The sequence below is a fragment of the Mauremys reevesii genome, linkage group 2, assembly GCF_016161935.1.
Source record: "Mauremys reevesii isolate NIE-2019 linkage group 2, ASM1616193v1, whole genome shotgun sequence".
NCBI classification, from domain to species: Eukaryota; Metazoa; Chordata; order Testudines; family Geoemydidae; genus Mauremys; species Mauremys reevesii.
The window spans coordinates 136,697,590-136,715,009 of NC_052624.1; the positions used below are offsets into that span (position 1 = coordinate 136,697,590).

At 41.3% G+C, this 17,420-nt stretch overlaps 1 long non-coding RNA gene across 1 annotated transcript in view; it reads left to right on the forward strand.

Moving 5' to 3' along the window:
- Positions 1-1,346: 1,346 nt before the first annotated feature.
- Positions 1,347-17,420, forward strand: part of LOC120399116 — a 28,129-nt gene continuing 12,055 nt past the window's right edge. The window contains exon 1 of the long non-coding RNA XR_005594967.1: positions 1,347-1,467. This is a non-coding gene — a long non-coding RNA (uncharacterized LOC120399116). The remainder of the gene's footprint in view (positions 1,468-17,420) is intronic.

Consider the following 17,420-nt stretch of genomic DNA (forward strand, 5'->3'; position numbering starts at 1 on the left):
GAACACAGAGAAATGACCATAATGCATTTGTTCATTACAGCAATTTCCCTCACAGTGATGGAAAGGTACTGTTCAATTAATACCCTAGCCTTCTGTTTTCCAACAGACTCGCTCCCATATTTTTTTTTCATTCACTGTATAAATTCAGTCAGCTGAAAATGTCTTGGTGCTTGTAATGATGGTATTAGGGAGCTGGTCTTTAAATAGGTCTACTGAAAACGAGGAACAGAGCTAGCGATCATGAGACATACATATTTTGTATTTACTATTAGTGATAAGTGTGTATTATAGATATACAAATATTTGTACCTGTGCAGGTCTCTCTCCACAAACACACAGGGTACTTAATCCTTTGGTCTGATGAATTCTTCTCTGTGCAGAAACTAAGTTGAGGGCAAAAGTGGGTTTGTTACACCTGACCAGCCCAGGTCTGATCTGGGATGTTACACTGGCTGAGGGACACAGTACAGCAGCACTCCTGCCACACCTTCCCTGCCATGCCCCCTATACCAGTGGGATGTTTAAGGGAGGGCTTAAACTGGCTGCACTGGCTGTATTACTTGGGGCTTCCTCTCTGCTGGGGGAATCCTTAACATCTGAGTGGTAACATTTTACACTCACTTTGCATTAGTGTAAATAAGTAAACAAGGTGCAAGGCAGTGTGCAAAATCAGGTCCTTCGATTCTATATCTATTCCAAAATACACAATTCCAGCAGCATCCCTTACTACCATTGTGGGGCAATAGTTTAGTATAGGTTAGAGGGGGAGGGGATGAGAAGAGAACCATCAACTGAATCACCAGTACAGTTGCAACACCTATTCAGAAGGGTGTATTTAGCATATTTGTTAAAAGCTCAAGTGACAGAAGATATACGTGGTTTACCTAAATGCCTTTGACTCTATGCTTATGAAAGTCATGGATTAACAGGCATAGGATGAGTTCATTAGATATGTTAGGGGTGTGTGTGTGCGCGCGTGTGTGTGTGAAACTGAGATTTAAGTTTCAAAATGCATCAGCCGCAAATGAATACCAGCTATTTTTTAGTGGTTTATATGCATTGCTTTCCACATTACACGGCAGATGCTGCATTATATCTGAGGTGCTGTATCAATTGGATGCACGCATACACAAATGCCATTTATTTCAAAGAGATGTTGCCTACTAAGATTTGCTTTGTAATAAATATTCAGAACATTTTGCTGGGATTTTGCATGATATGGATGGCACGTTATTCCACTGGTATTCTTGATGGGAACAGTGCACAACTGAAGGAATTCCATTAACATTTCATTGGATTAAACAGAACTTTGTATCCAACAGTGTCCGTGGTTGAAGTGGCCAACTCCTAATCCTTTCTGTGAGAGAGCAAAGGGAGTAAGAGGATATGAGGGAGCCAGCTGCCTTCAAGAGACTTGAAGCCTGGAGCAGGCTTGCTAAGTGAGCTAACCAGAGACACCTGGCACAGGTGGGGAACTGCAAGTAGCTAGTTCCTTATAAAAGAGCCAAAGCAGTTGTTTGGGGGAGCTGACTCTGAGCAGAACAGTGACAAGCCAAACCCAGGCTCTCAGGTAAGAGCCATGCCTGGGAACAGATTTGTGGAACTCTGACTTTTTTTGCTTTTGAATTATTGTCTGAATAAACTCAGACCTGTAGCAGGGTCATGATTGGATAAGGAAGTGTGTGGAGTCTCTGTAAAGGGAAAAGGCCTAGAATTGTGAGAAGAGGGGGCATGGCAGAGCAGAAGCACCTTGGGCACAAGGGGCCAGGCAACTCCTCTACAGTTTCAAAATATCATCAGTGGAAATTCTGCCTGAGCAAGGACACCAGGTGCTGGCCAGTATAATGCCAGTGGGAAACTTCTTTATAGTTGGGCTCTGCTAATAGTGGATGAAGCTATTACAAATGCAAATAAAGTGCTGTGAGAGGTAGTGGTTAGGGTTCTAGCTTGGGTCTTGGGAGAACTGGGTTCAGTTCCCAGCTTTGTCTCAGACTTGCTGTGTGATTTTTGGACATGTCATTTAATCTATCTGCCTTAATTCTCCTCCTGTAAAATGGGGATAATAGGTGAGTGTACTGTCTCATAGGGCTGTCATGAGGATATCATTAAAGACTGAGGTGCTCAGATCACTGTGATGAAGGGAGGGGGGCATATAGCCATGTCAGCTAAGGTAAGAACTAACCCAAACACCTGAGGTCCAAAGAGATTTTTCTTTATATTTTGTGAACCTCTCTGGTCCTGGTTCACAGTGGATGTTTACATATATTCACCACATGTTACTCTGAACACTGGAGGCAAATTCATCTCTGGTGTAACTAGACTGACTTCAAAGGCATGATGTAACTACCACTGATTCCAGAGGTCCCTGCAGGAGTTGCTACTGCAGAGATATTCTGGCTCCAAAGGGATGCCTCTACAACTGTCTAACCTGTGATGAGGAGGGCATGGGGGGGGCAGAGCAGGTTCAACAGATGGCATCTCTCTTCCCTCTTTGCCGTGCCAAGTTTCCATTTTCACTGAAGATGCTCCACTTGCTGCTAGGGAGTTGAGAAGTGACCGGCAAGTACTTGGAAGCTGTCCACCTATCCATCTGCCAACTGGCTCCACTTGGGTCAATCAGCACCCTTTGGAGCTGTGGGAGCAGCACAAGGGGTTGTTGCACAACAGAGGTATAGCAGAGAGCTGCAGCCCGTCTTGCTGGTGACCAGTAAATGTGGCTATGCAAAGAGGGAAGAGGAGCCATACCACTGTAGGCTTGTGATGGAGGTGGTGAGCTGAGGGCCCAAGACAGTATAAGTAGAAGGACTGTTTAAGGGGAAGTTTATGGGGGTGGGCCACTTTGATTCTGAGCTTGGGAATCCACCCAAACATTGTTATGCCCCTGTTCAGTGGAGTTGTGCTAGAGAAGTTTGGTTATGGCTTTTGTCTGAAAGCAAAAAAATGACACATACAGTCAAAACTTGGCCACTCAAAACTTGTGCTAACCTCAGTGAAAGTTTTTTGGCAAACCTAGGCCAAGTTTCACTTGATTTGGAGTTTTGTCACAAGAGTTCAACACAGCTTTATTCTCTACTTTCTGGCTAGATTTGAGGTTTTTCAGTCAGGTATGGAATCTGATGTACTAATAGTGTAAGAAGCTATCATGATTGTTTCAACTAATCCAAAACAAGAGGACACTAGAAATCTTACTAGGCATCCTAGTATTGACATGAAAATTCAATTCTGAACCTTTTTAAAGCAAGGTTTATCCATTGAAAGGAAAGGCACTGACTGTGTAGTTAACAGTTTCCCTTCCTCTTTCCATAGACCTAGATTTTAACTTGGATTACACATCTACACAGGGGAATATGAGCCCTCCTTAACCTCTACCCAAATGTATCAGTCCCTAATCACTCACTTACTCCTTCCTGGAAGCAGCTGCATGAGGAGGGGAGAGAATGGCTTGCTGGCTAGTGTAATTGAGCTCATGTGTGGTAAAGGTTGGAATTTACTGCTGATATAGGCCAGCAGTAAATTCCATCTGCCTAGGAGGGAAGAGGGGAAGAACTGTTGCTCAACATGTGTTCCGGTCACAGTAGCTCCTGGGTCAGCACATCTTGCTCAGGGCTGTGCTGAAAGTCACAATCCAGCCCACAGTGTAGTGTTTTTTGGGTTTTTTTGTTGTTCTCATTATTTATGTTAATGAGTTTTTTAGAAAATTAAGATGCCAGTACTGAGAGATAGTAGCATAAATCAAATTTTGGACCAAACAATGTGTGTCGCAGGGCTTTGCTCTACACATCATTTCCCTAAACTCTGCAGCCATGAAGTATGCAGAAGGCTCTGTGTTCCCATGCTTGGCTTCTCCCAGGATGGGTTTAAGCAAATCTGGACTCCCCTGCCAGCTAGAAGATTGGGACGCTGGGATACAAGGTCTAGAAGTCAGCATGTGATCTCCTGTATCCCCCAAATTCCTATGCCACAATGCTGGAGCTGACCCCCGCCCCAACAGGAGTAAGGAGAATAGAAAATATGTCCAGATCTGCTCTGACAGTTTGTGATGTACATTAGGAAAAATGGCTGGAGAGGAAAAAAGCTGGTGATATGTCCTAAAAAGGGTCATGAAAGAAGAGGAGAATTTGAGCACCTTGGGGAATTAGCACAACATCACAACAGATCATACTGACAGCATGACGCAGCACATCATGTGGCAGTGGGGCTGGAGCAGTAAACATCATGCTAGCTTTTCAACCTGTCCCTGCTGGGAGGAGGTCCCGCCCATCAATGATTGCAGATTTGGCAGTGTTGTCTGAACCAGCCGTGATTTCTCCCCTGCTTTGTCTGCTGTTGCAGTGGAAATGCAGTATTTCCATTGCTGTTGGGTCTTTGAGTCACAAGGGCACAGGATACTATTTACTTTCTTAAAATGCATTGCTGAAAGAGGAGTATTGGTGTGTAAGTGTACATCATAGATTAAATTTTGTGTATACGGTTGTATGTATTTTTATCTATATATGTATAATATTTTGAGGCTGTCTAGCATACTAATTTAGCCACCTGTTCTAGCCTCTCTGCTGCACAAATTAGATTGTCTCAAGGGAGCCTATGCAGTTGATTGGGTCTGCCTTGTTACTAAGGCAACCATTTTTTCTCTCTGCTATATGATTTAGACAGTGCTTATAACTCACATTCACCAGGCAAGAAATAGAAGGGAAAAAATTGGTCCAGACCCTGGGGATATCAGTACTTAATAGATGCTCTTAGCACACTTATTTATTCAGACAAGAATACATTTCCTAAATGTTGTTAAAGTATTGAAGCAAGCAAAGTCAAATATAACGGCACACGGTGATGCCGATAAAGACCAAATTAAAGGTGAGGAATAATATCTACTGCAAATAGAGTTGAATCTTAAGGGAAACAGTTATTCAATATACTGTACATATTTCATGTGACACTGTCATTACACATACCAGCAGTTGTTTCTATCAAGGACAGCTATGCCCAGGGACAAAAATACGTATGCAAGGAAAATCCAGTAATGTAGGGCAACATTCGCCAGCCATATCCACAGGGTGGCTGCGCGGTGTTGCAGAATGGTGGTTTGTTAATCTCAAAATGGAAATTGCTCTTCACTGGCTGCTTCTACCTTTTCCAATAGTGATTTGGGTTGATTCAGAACATTAGGTGAGGTGTGCAAATTCCCTAAAATGTGAGGTGGTTTAGCTACAAAAAGGGCCTCTTGAGTCCTTTAACAACAATCCTATCTATAATGAAGCCAAGTAGTGTAAAGAACAAGTAGCTGATGTGCAGCACTTAATGCAGAGGGGGAGCTACTATAGATACTGATGGACTTATTGGCACGGTAGGAGATAAAAAAAACTTGAGGCGCACATGTGAAAGCCTGTATACATATGCACAACCAATTACACAATGCATGAACATATCTGACATCTAGGCATATGGTCTGATTTACATGGAAAATCACCCATAAACAGAATTCCTTCTAATTTTGTATTTGGTAGGATCAACTGAAGTTATGTTTGACGTCTTTTAGTATTTGTACTCACCATGCAAAGCAGGCACAAACTTGTGGGTATACTTATTCACAGTTGCAATACTGCACTTATGAAAGTGAGAGCAAGTTGAAAGTCAGGGCGCTCATGAGCAATCTGAATGCTCAAATGAGTTGTGTATGCAACTGTAATTTCTCACATAAATGTAGGTGGACAGCACAAGTGCCCTTTCTTGTGTGTGGATCTCTTTAATTAATTTGAACCTATGTATAACCAAATGTGCTAGGAGTTGGCCTTTTTAGTCTGCAACCTACCAAATGGCCAAAGCCATCCTATAGTCTACCACAGCCAATCCATGGGGGAAAAGGGAGGTTTCAGAGTGCTGGTGCTGATGTGGTGTGGGGCTAATGGTGAGCTGGAGGCAGCTACTGGGTGCTGCTGTTGTATTTGGACTGGATGTGGAGATGCTGGGTGAAGTGCCAGCTGTGGAATTGGGTTGTCACTTCTTTCCTCTTTCCCTGCCCACTCAATGCTGAGTTTTAGTGTTTTAGTGGTTGAAGAGGCTGAGGCCAGCTCGGGAGCCTTTAGAAGTATGAACGTCCCTTTCCACAGATCTGATTAGGGGAGTACCACTGTGATGGGTTTGGGGGGTAGAGCAGAGGCATGGTAGCAATGGTAAGATGAGAGGTGAGGAAGTTCTCCTGACCACCCTGACTTTCATGGAGTCCTAGCAGCTGTGAAATTCTACCCATTTCTCTCCTCCTCCTCCTCCTCCCCACCCCCCCTTTAGATTGCCAGGTATGACTCGGTGGGTAGCACTTTGGTTTCATTTCTAGGTTAGGCTCCGAAGGTTCAGAAACACCACTGCATACAGTTTCTGGTGATGGAACTAACTTTGACTATCAAGCTCTCATTGAAAGTGTCTCCTACAGCCAATAAATATGGGCTGACAAGTTGTGACGGACATGATCAGATTACCGCATCTCAAAGGATTTAACACATAAGATCAGAATATGGGTCTATCAAGGCCAATTTGTCAGTAGTAGTACCCAATACATAATTCTTCAGGAGTCCCCCCTATACCTCCATTCCTAATGCAACTATTCTGGTAGGCACCAATATACAAAAATCCCTTCCTTGAAACATGAGATTTGGTAACCCTTACATTATTTGCAGTAGGGCCAGCGATACATATCATAAAATGAGCCAGGTCTTGTTAAAATGTAGTCAAAGTATATGACCTTCACTCTAAAATGTGTGAAGGAACTATTTTATATTTGTTCTAAAGCTTACCTTTCCATGTAAAATGACCCCTTGGTTTCATTAGGAGAAATGGTAAATATGTATATAATTTTTTTCCACAACACTTCACAAATTTTAAATTCCTAAATCAATTGCCATCCAGCACTTGGCTCTTCGTGAAAAATACAGAAGGCTGGATTCTCTTCTCACATTTTTATACTACTGTAACTTTAGCTTCTGTGAAATTATTCCTGATTTGTAACTGTGTTTAGTGAAAGGGAGAATCAGGCTCAGAATTGATTAGTTTCTGCAATCTGTCAAACCTAATTTCCACTAACAATCTTTGTTTTCTGTGGACTTTTAAAAATCGGACCTAGATCTGAGAAGTTGAAAGTGGAACGTGAACAGTGCACTGAATGTTGGTGAACTCCCTTCCCCTTTGATGTAAACGGAATTATTTGCTATCCCACCTAGAATGCTCCCACTCATCCACCTTGTTTTATTAAATTACTGCTGCACATTATGTCAACCTAATCTTCATTCAGCTCCTATGTATTTTTCCCCCACTGAGAGAATCCTATAATTTCTCAGACCATTGGTGTGTTTTGGGAATTTAGGCTATTTTTGCCAATGCATGTTACCTCACATTTATCAAATTACATATGCCGTTGTGCTGCACAACCTAATGCATTAAAATCCATCTGCAGTTTCTCACAATCTTTCAGATTGTTACTATCTGAAATAACTTGCCCACTGGTATTATCAACAAGCTTCAACAGCCCATCCAATCTCTCCTCCAAAACATGAATACAGGCAATAGCCTTAGTCGCCTGTTTCCTAATGGTTGACCGTTTTTAAAATTCCACATTTTGCTTTTTTACCCTACACGTGTTTATTAAAGCTGTAATGAAGCAAAAACCAGGGCTTAATTTGACCTTGACTTAGAAGAAGCAGGCTGCATGTGAATTGGCTGTCTCCATTTCTCATGGAAGTAGTGCTCTCCAGGGCCCTACTTCAACAAGGCATTTAACCACGTACTTAAGTCCATCCCTATTAGGCATGTGTTTAGGCACTGTGACCAACTCCAACTGTAGTGAATGGGATTTAACATGCTGAAGTGCTGTGCTGAATAAGAATAGACTGCTCGATTAGAATCCAGGCTCATAAATCTTATATTTAATTTGTTTCCATTTTTATTCTCATCTTCAATAGATGGATTAAGACAAAACTTGGTCAGAGTGTTGTATAATTTCCCCCCCACCACAATTTCTTGTAGCTCTGGTGGTGTAAATATTTAAACACACTATCTATTTTTGATTTCCTGTCTGTTCATTCTAGCACTAACCCCCTATAGGTCCATTAATTTAATAGACATACCAGTACCACAACTGGGACAAGCTCTGCTTACTATAGAAATAATGTGGCATCAGGAGAAAGTCTGTGCATGGCCAAAGGCCACTTGGGTCTCCAATCCCAGGGGGATTGGCTACATAAAGGGAGCAGATCCTAATGCTGACATGTACATGATGCCAAACCTATTGTAAGTACCAATAGGTTAGGGTCAACCATAGTAAAAACTGAAATAGAACCAAGAAATTTGAGGGTGCTGCATAGCTTACCACAAGAATGGCATGAGAATTAATCAGGCTGTATATAGAGTTGTCTTTCCAATGGGCGGAGGAGACTGCAGGAACTACAGGATAGCTACCCACAGTGCAACACTCCGGAAATCGACGCTAGCCTCGGTACATGGACGCACACCGCCAAATTAATGTGCTTAGTGTGGCCGTGTGCACTTGACTTTATACAATCTGTTTTAAAAAACCGGTTTCTGTAACATCGGAATAATCCCGTAGTGTAGACATACCTGCAGTCATCCAGAAAGCTCCATGCACTGTCTCCCTATTAAATACAAAGTCCAATCTGAGGTATGTGGTGATACTCAAAGTCTTCCCTGGGATCAGCCCTAGCTACCTAAGAAATTGCTTCTCTCATCATGACCATAGCCTTCCAGAACAGCAGTAATCCACTGGAACCATGAACCTATGGCTAATAAGGGAGGCTCATTAACAACGTAGACAAAATACTCTCAGGAGCTGGGCCTAAACTAGGGGATTTACTGCCACATGACATAAAAATGATGCCAGGACTGAGTTCAGAAAGAAATTCAAAACTTGTATTTGAGTTGGCTTTCCCTTGAGAATGTTGCTCGTACATATACCAATTTTCTGACCCTTCATAGTCATTTTTTTAAATAAAGATGATTTTTTTAGATGCTGTTGTCATCAGAACCATTTAAGTACCTAGAGAGAGAGAACTACATGAAATGTGTACTTTAACAGCCCAGATTATATTTGTAACTAGTGATTTACTAAATGGTAAATCAATACTAATACTGTAGTAAAAATGCATAACATTATATTGCATATAAATTGTGCAAGATGGGAAGAAACAATTACCAGCTGGCACCACCAGTATTTGCTTTCAGAGGATGTCACTGAAAACACATTTTGTTGCCAAGCGGCTATAGAATGGGAAGCACTAGGCTCAGCAGGGAGTATCTCCTCTGCAATTCCTGTGTGCTGGCAGAGCTGTTCCTCAGAAGCCCCGGTGAGTGAATGTGTCTTTGCTGCTGAATTGCTGCTTAATATCTGTCACTATTCAAAACTGCAATCTGTAGGAGGTGTAAATATTGTAACTAAATGTAGTCTATTAATCCTGTGTCTGTGGCCCTTTTTTGCTTTCCTCGAGACAAAATAATCCCCTCCCAATGTCCAAAGCTTCCTGACCATGTAGGAGCGGTAACGGTACTCTAGGCAGTGGGGAACTGCTATTTTTCTCAGAAGCCATGTGTGTACTTACCTGTCAGCCACACTTTCTTTTCATCGGATACTGTTGCTAAGGAAACTACCTCCTTTATATGTGTTCAAAGTAGCAGCCTCATTTTGGAGTGTGAGTCTGGGATTCTAGCCAGACACACAATTCCCAAATTCAAGACTACTGCAGCTTACTTAACCTCTGCAGGGGCCAGAGATGTATTACATGGCATTATTAGCTTCTTCCTTCTCACTTTCTCCCTCCTCCCTGGGCTCCCAAAAAATCTGGAACAGTACCAGGTCTGAGCTAGGGGTGTGGAGGAATCTCTTCCAGTTTAACTGTAAAGAAGGGCTAGTGATTCAAGTCACAGCTTGCAGGATAATTCCAGTCCATTTTGAAATTCTCTAATGCTGCTATAATAGTGTAGTGTAAAGAGAAGCAAATGTTAACCATGAAACCATACCAGGATAGTACTTTTTTAAAACCTATTCTTTGTTGAAAATATTTGACTTAGGCTGAGCAGACAAGTTCACAAAAGATTGAAAACAAGCCTGAACTGTCTCCTGTCCATTGATTTTTATACAAAGCATAAACTGTTTTAAAATATATGCTGGTTCTCAATATAAAACTGCAACAAGACCAGAACATAATGGATCCAGTAACCTTCTCTCAAGAGATTCAGCATTCCAGACGTGGCTGCTACATCTCGCCTGCTCACACAACCTTTCAATGGACAGTAGGACTACATAAGCTTCCTATTCCATGACTGACACCCACCTTTGCAGATCTGATTGGGGGAAAAAAGCCACAGTGGAGCCATGTTGCTGCTGAATTAGAATGTAGTTTAAACACTGGAGGCATGTAGTCTCACAGCACACAAAGCTTTAACTTCCTGAGAGTGGGGGCCAGCAGAGTGTCTGCAAGGTTTGCTGGGTCATTGTCCACCTGCTGCCATAGAGGGCTGAGTAACCTCCTCTGACTTAAACATTACTGTTGCTATATGGAGGTGAGGGATAAAATGATCCCCCTTAAAAATAATCATACTGCTGAGCTGGATGTGGGGGAGCACAGACATCCCCTGAAGATTGTTCTCTGCACAGATGGGAGAAGAGGACCATGGACTTGAGGAAGGAGAGGTCACAATGACTATCAAAGGCAAAGATGGCTACCGTGGCTGGAGCGGGGGAAAGATGTGGGTCTGTCAGAGAACGGGAATCTTTTTGGGAGTAGACCCTGTAAAATAGGAGGAGAGGGGAATCTAGATGGTCATGAAGGATGGGGGAAAGCCTAAAAAAATTGGTGAGCATCCTAACTTTTGAATAATTTCCCTAATAAGGCCCTGATCTGCTAAACTCTTACTCATGTCTTCAGTGGGATCACTGTCCTTTTGCAAGTCACCATTTGTAGCAACTCCAGCCTTTTGTGGTTCATCCATTACGTTGACCTGTTAGCAGGAGCCTTGTGCTTTAGTGGCTAAAAATCATTTCATGTTCTACAACATTGTGTTCCCCTTGATATTCTGGCTGAGCCACTTTTATGGTGTTGATTTTGGGCAACTGGGTTTATTTAGTGATGTCAGAGGTTTTATTTAGTGTCTGCATACCTCATCACAAAATCCACCCACAATTTAAACAAAATGCAGCTTTTAAAGCAACAATATGTAGTGGTATACAGGCTAATAGAAATCTCAATTATTTATTTTTATGGAACCCAGCAATGCTTCCTGCTGAAATTGCTATCCAAAGACAGTGAGCTAAAGATAGTATTACTAAATCAGTCAACAGATATGTAGATAGCTGAGACTTCTGGCAGGACTCTCACTAGACTGTCAGAACCCCTCTTTGGCAAGCTCCAAGGAGTTGTGTGGGTTTATTTGCTTTCAAATTTTGGTAGAGAGGAAGGATGGCCCAGTGGTTAGGAAGCTTGCCTCACTTAGGAGACCCAGGTTCAGTTCCCTTGTCTGTCACAGACTTCCTGTATGACCTCAGACAAGTCACTTAGTCTCTCTGTGCCTCACAGTTGGGATAATAGTAATTCCCTACCTCACAGGGGTGTTCAGGATAAATACATTACATTGTGGGGTGCTCTAATACTATAGTAATGGGACTATACCATACTGCATGATGATACATACAGTAAAGGTTGTAAGCAAGTGTTTGAGAAAATACTGGACTGGGCCTCAGAAGATGTGAGTTCATTTCTTGGCTCTGCCCCAGACTGAATGGTCTTAGGCAAGTCTCTTAGGCCCCCGGTAAACCAATACACTTAAATACTTAAAATTAAGCACATGAATAGTGCTTCTGAAGAATCAGGATGTACATTTTTTATGCTTCCGTCCCCATGCCCCAAAACAGAGAAAATTGATAGTCCCTTTCTCCCACCTGCTGTCCCATTAGATTGTAAACTATTTGGGGCAGGGGTTGGCTTTCTATGTATTTACACAGTGCCCAGCACAATAGGGCTGTGATCTCAGTTCGGTCCCTTAGGTGCTACCACAATACAATAATAGCTATAATATGAAGATTCAGAATGCATATCTTGCCTTCTCAGCTCTCACACTTGACCCTTGTGTTCATCCTCAAATAGAAGAAAATTTCTTGACCATAAGTAAATAAAATGGGACATTTTTACATTCTTCTTGCTCACCATGTTTAATATTCTTACAGTACTTAAAATGAAGCACTCTGTAGGCATACTGGTGTATGCAGTTTGCATTCAAGAAGGAACCAGACAGACACAGTACACTGTTTAATTCTGAAATTCATTTCTTCAGTCTGTTCTGAATGCATTTCACTGAAAAATGTGAATTTCTGTATTCAGCCGTCTTACCTGATTCTGTTACAGAGATGCCTGAACAATCTCTGCAGCCAGATGGTTACTTTTTACTCCCATGACTGGGCTCTTTTTTCCATTTCCCAGGGCTAGGAGATCTTTAGACATAAATAACAGAACTGATTCTTTTTGAACTTTGTTATTCATAAAATTTGCATCCAGTCCTCTGTGCTCTCTTGTCACAAAGCACATGATCGCAATTCCTGCCACACTCCTCTCCCACTCCAGCTCTAGTTGTAATGTGGGAATATCTTATACGGCATACTGATAGGTAAGTGTGCTGGAGACAAGACGTGTTTGTGGGCACAAGGGGGCAAAAGACAAGCTCAGCTTTTTAGGGGAAAAAAATGTAGCCACACATACTTCAAAAGTAGTTCTAAAGAGCTATTGCCTAAAGAAATATGGATACTATATATAATATAAATGCACATAGTTATTATAGGGCAGCCTAACTTCTTGATAGAAGCTATTACAAATTCCCATATTGTTCCTATTAGACAGCACCCAAATCCTATGATTTCTGCCCTGGGTCCCAATGAGTCTAATGCTGGCTCTGTTTGGCAGACCCGCTGAAACCTGCTCCCGGGTCCCCAGGGGGCCTCGGACCCCTGGTTGAGAATTGCTGCTTTAGATACCTTACAAGTTACCCCTCATGGATAAATACTCTGTAATATAGGTTGGTGTAGTGAGTTTGTCAGATCAGAAATGAGGGTTGTTTGCAAAGACCAAGGCACCCAATTGCTTATCCACCTGATCCAGTAACATAATTCCTGTGTTATGACACTTAAATGGATAAAATGTAGTTAGCTGAATAGGGTACTCTAATGACCACAAACTATTAGGAACTTGGCTACAGAGTTCACTCTAATGTCATGCTAGGACATTGCTTGTATATACACACACAGGGAAAAGCTGCATACTGAATTATGGTTATTTGTAGCAAGTAGCTATTTGAAAGTCTCTTGTTTAAGTATTGCTCTAGCCTAGCTCATGGGAGCTGAGATCACAGCACAAAGTGGTAGGACCACAAAATGTCAGATAATACTGCTTTACAAACAGTGTGAAGTGTAATAGTATTGTAGACATGGTGTCCAACAAAATAAATAGAGCCATAATGCCTAGTTGCTGGCTATCTCATTTTAGGGTTCTGGTGATGTAAAAGTCACAATAGTAACGTATGTAGTTGCCAGAAACTTTAACTTAAAATTCAATTCCAAATATTCATGGAGGCAATTTAAAAAACAAACAACATTTGCTCTCCTGCTATGTTCTGCCCCAGGTTAACAGCCAACTTCTTTGACAATAGTTAGTGGTATTATAGAAGATTTGATTGACAGGCTAGCACAATGTCTGAAAATAAGCTGGATCATACCACATCCATCTCTATGCCACTGTAGGAGATGGACTGGGTGACTATAACCTTCCCAGTCTTACATCATCCCTGCTTAGTGTTCCCATTCCCAAGGTCACTGACAATATGCTTTGGAGTAAAACTTCAGGAGACCCCAAGTGTGATGTGGTATGCATGTAAGAAAATTAACTGGTGAATTGTTAATTCCATGTATGCCGTGAGATCCAATTGCTCCCCAGTAATGAAGTGTATCCTAACTCTCTCAAACTGGCATCTTGCCCTACCAGTCTTTATTAGAGCATTCAGGTACCATAGCTGTATCTCTTCAGTAACTGTCATTTACAGCAATGCTGTTATAAGCTGGGAAGCTGGAGGACTAATAGTAGGGTGACCAGATGTCCCGATTTTATAGGGACAGTCCCGATTTTTTTGGGTCTTTTTCTTATATAGGCTCCTATTACCCCCCACCCCAGCCTAATGATTTTTCACATTTGCTGTCTGGTCACCCTAACTAATAGTGGCATCAGTTTAGTGAGCTTCAGCTCTCGTGAGGGTGGTATTTGTACTTGGGTCATCCAAGAAATAGCAGTCTTCAAGCTGTGTTCAGATTCATCTGCCATCAATAGTTATTTACTATTTTTTCCACTTAAACATGAGACCAAAAATGGTTGTACATAAAAATGTATTTTGTTAATTTGCAATGGCAAAGTTTGATTTGAAGACCTTGGTTTATTTTTTTAACAGCACTATCTGTTTCTTGCAAGCTTTGCTATCAGTCTCCAGACAAATGTAAATATGAAGAGCAGCATATCAGCTAATAGTAGCAAACAAGAAATTAGCAACTGAGGTCAGATCTGTTGCATTTATGAGATAGGACAGGAGAGCTGAAAACCATGCAGAAAATTATCATTAAGTTAAGGGGTACTATGTGAAAGACTTGTGCTGGTGTGCTGTCTGTTTTTCACAGCTTTATTAGCTGACAGTAATGTCTAATGGTTTCAGGGATGCTACAGTTGGCAGCTGAGATGGCAGTTTAATTTAAGTCCTTATTTTCAGTTGCTTCCCCCAAATTTTTTTTTCTCCCATGGAAATTTCTCATGCCTGCTCATAGCCCAGAGTCGAATATTTAGAGAGCTTGAAAAGTCCATTCGGCCATTTCAGAGTTAGTCAAGCATTAAAAAAACAGTGTTTTCCACCAGTTATTTTTCAGATTTTTTTTTGGTGCTTGGATAACTCAAACGACTTGAATTCAAACCTTCAAACTCAGAACAAGCATAGCCTGCAATGAGGAATGCACATTTTGCTAAGTTAGAGTAAATATAACAGTGGCAAGCTGTCCCTCCTGAGCTAGTTCTCCATCTTTTAAGACTACATCCAAAGGGTATGGCAGACTTTTGGCTATCCATTGACATCTCCAAATTCAGTCTGTATTTTAGTCCCATAGCATGCAATATCTGAATAGTATGACAATCTTATGCTCAAGTGAACATTCAATTCAGTGGTATTAAACACATGACTATAGGCTGTATACACTGTACAATGGTAAGAGAATTTCTGTAGTGCCTTTTAAAATTTGAGTTAAATACTGGTATGTATTTCGGTCATGATATAAATCAGGTACTCAGTAAACAAATCTTCCTCTAGAAGTTAGGGGTGTGTGTGCGCACTCAGGCACTGGAAGTTAATTCAGTATATGGCAGTGGGGCTGCCAACAACAACGCCAACTAGCTGTGTTCCCAAACCACTTTCATTATCCATTAGGAATTGGATTGACATCACGGATTTCAGACAGGTCACTGAAGAGCCATGAGGTCTTTGGTTCAACACTAACCAGGGTTGAATTCAAACTGGTGATCCAGAAGTGAAAGACCATTGAGCCAAACATGCAAGATATCCAGACTCTAATCAACAGGTCCCATACCCCTACACTAGGTTTTTAATGGATGAAATAAAAACTACAACCACAGTAATAGGGCTAACCTTATTTTTTGAGCTTCAATGGAACTATTGAGGGGCTGGAGCACGTGACTTCTGAGGAGAGGCTAAGGGAACTGGGATTGTTTAGTCTGCAGAAGAGAAGGATGAGGCGGGATTTGATAGCTGCTTTCAACTACCTGAAAGAGGATGGATCTAGACTGTTCTCAGTGGTAGCAGATGACAGAACAAGGAGTAATGGTCTCAAGTTGCACTGGGACAGGTTTAGGTTGGATATTAGGAAAAACTTTTTCACTAGGAGGGTGGTGAAGCACTGAAATGGGTTACCCAGGGAGGTGGTGGAATCTCCTTCCTTAGAGGTTTTTAAGGCCTGGCCTGACAAAGCCCTGGCTGGGATGATTTAGTTGGGGATTGGCCCTGCTTTGAGCAGGGGGTTGGACTAGATGAACTCCTGAGGTCCCTTCCAACCCTCATATTCTATGAGTCTATGATTCTATTTGCGTTAGTGAGGCAACCAGAATTTAGCTGTGATTTAACATGTAGAGATAGTTACAGTTTCTATCTATAAAGAAAACAATGTGTTCAAATGTAGGATCCTAAAGTTAGGCACCTAAATCTATATTTGGGCATCTAAATAAAGGAGACTCCTAATGAGTGCAGATGCTCATCTTCTGGAAATCAGGCCAGTTATTTAGTGTAACTTTACAATCTCACATTTGAAAAGTTTGCCCAGACCTAAATAATGCTTGTATTGTGGAGGTTTTCACAATTAAAGAAAATCCAAAGCCTTGGATGTCCAAGGCTTCCAGAGACATCTACACTGGACACATGCATGCTTAAACACCACATTTGCATGCACACTTTCTGATGTCTAAACACATAAGTACATGCAAATATTTGAGTCATTTTATGAGACTAATTACAGAGTAATTGCGATTACATAGTTCTGCTTTTTGATATCTAATTATTAGTGGTATCATACTGTAATAAAATGCAATATATAAATGAGAATAACTAGAGTGTAAATACAATGAAGCTAATATAGCTGGATTCTAGTAGTGTGTGTCGTCATAAGAACAATAAAAGTAAAAGTATAGTGATGCATGTAATCTCCTGGTAATATGAATTGGTGGTGTTAATAATTAGAAAAGCAAAACCATGGTGTAATAGCACTCATTGCACTGTAACTAAACCATAGATACCATTCTAAGGCATGGCTAACTTTGATAACCTGGTCCTAAATATATTCAATGTCGACGAATGTTTGTGGCAGCAAGAGTTAATATCCCAATTCTTACAAAACTCTTTTTCAAAAATGGAGGTACCCTTCCCCCCTGCCACCATCCCATTCAGAGTATAACTGCCTACCAATATTTTTTAAACTTTAATTTTTGTTTTATTTTTTCTCGGAGGGTGATATTTTACACGAGTAAAGACAACTTTTAAAACTTTCATCCAGTAAAAGTCTGAACTGACTCCAAGTTCCTTTATAAAAATTTCAGTGCTGTCTTGTGCAAAACTGTGTGTGGGTTTTGTTCTACAGCTATTTTATTTTGTGCACAACCCCCTGAAAGAGGAGTAATGCTGGCAGATAAGCAAGTACCATGGCATCATAAACTTAACATTGTTGTTTTCGTAAGGAGTTGTTTTGATTAGGAATGGGTGGTCTGTCTGAAGTGTTGCAAACGTCAGAGATTGAGGGTTTTGCCAAATTAGGGTCTGCTCCTGGAAGATGCTGTCAATTGGAG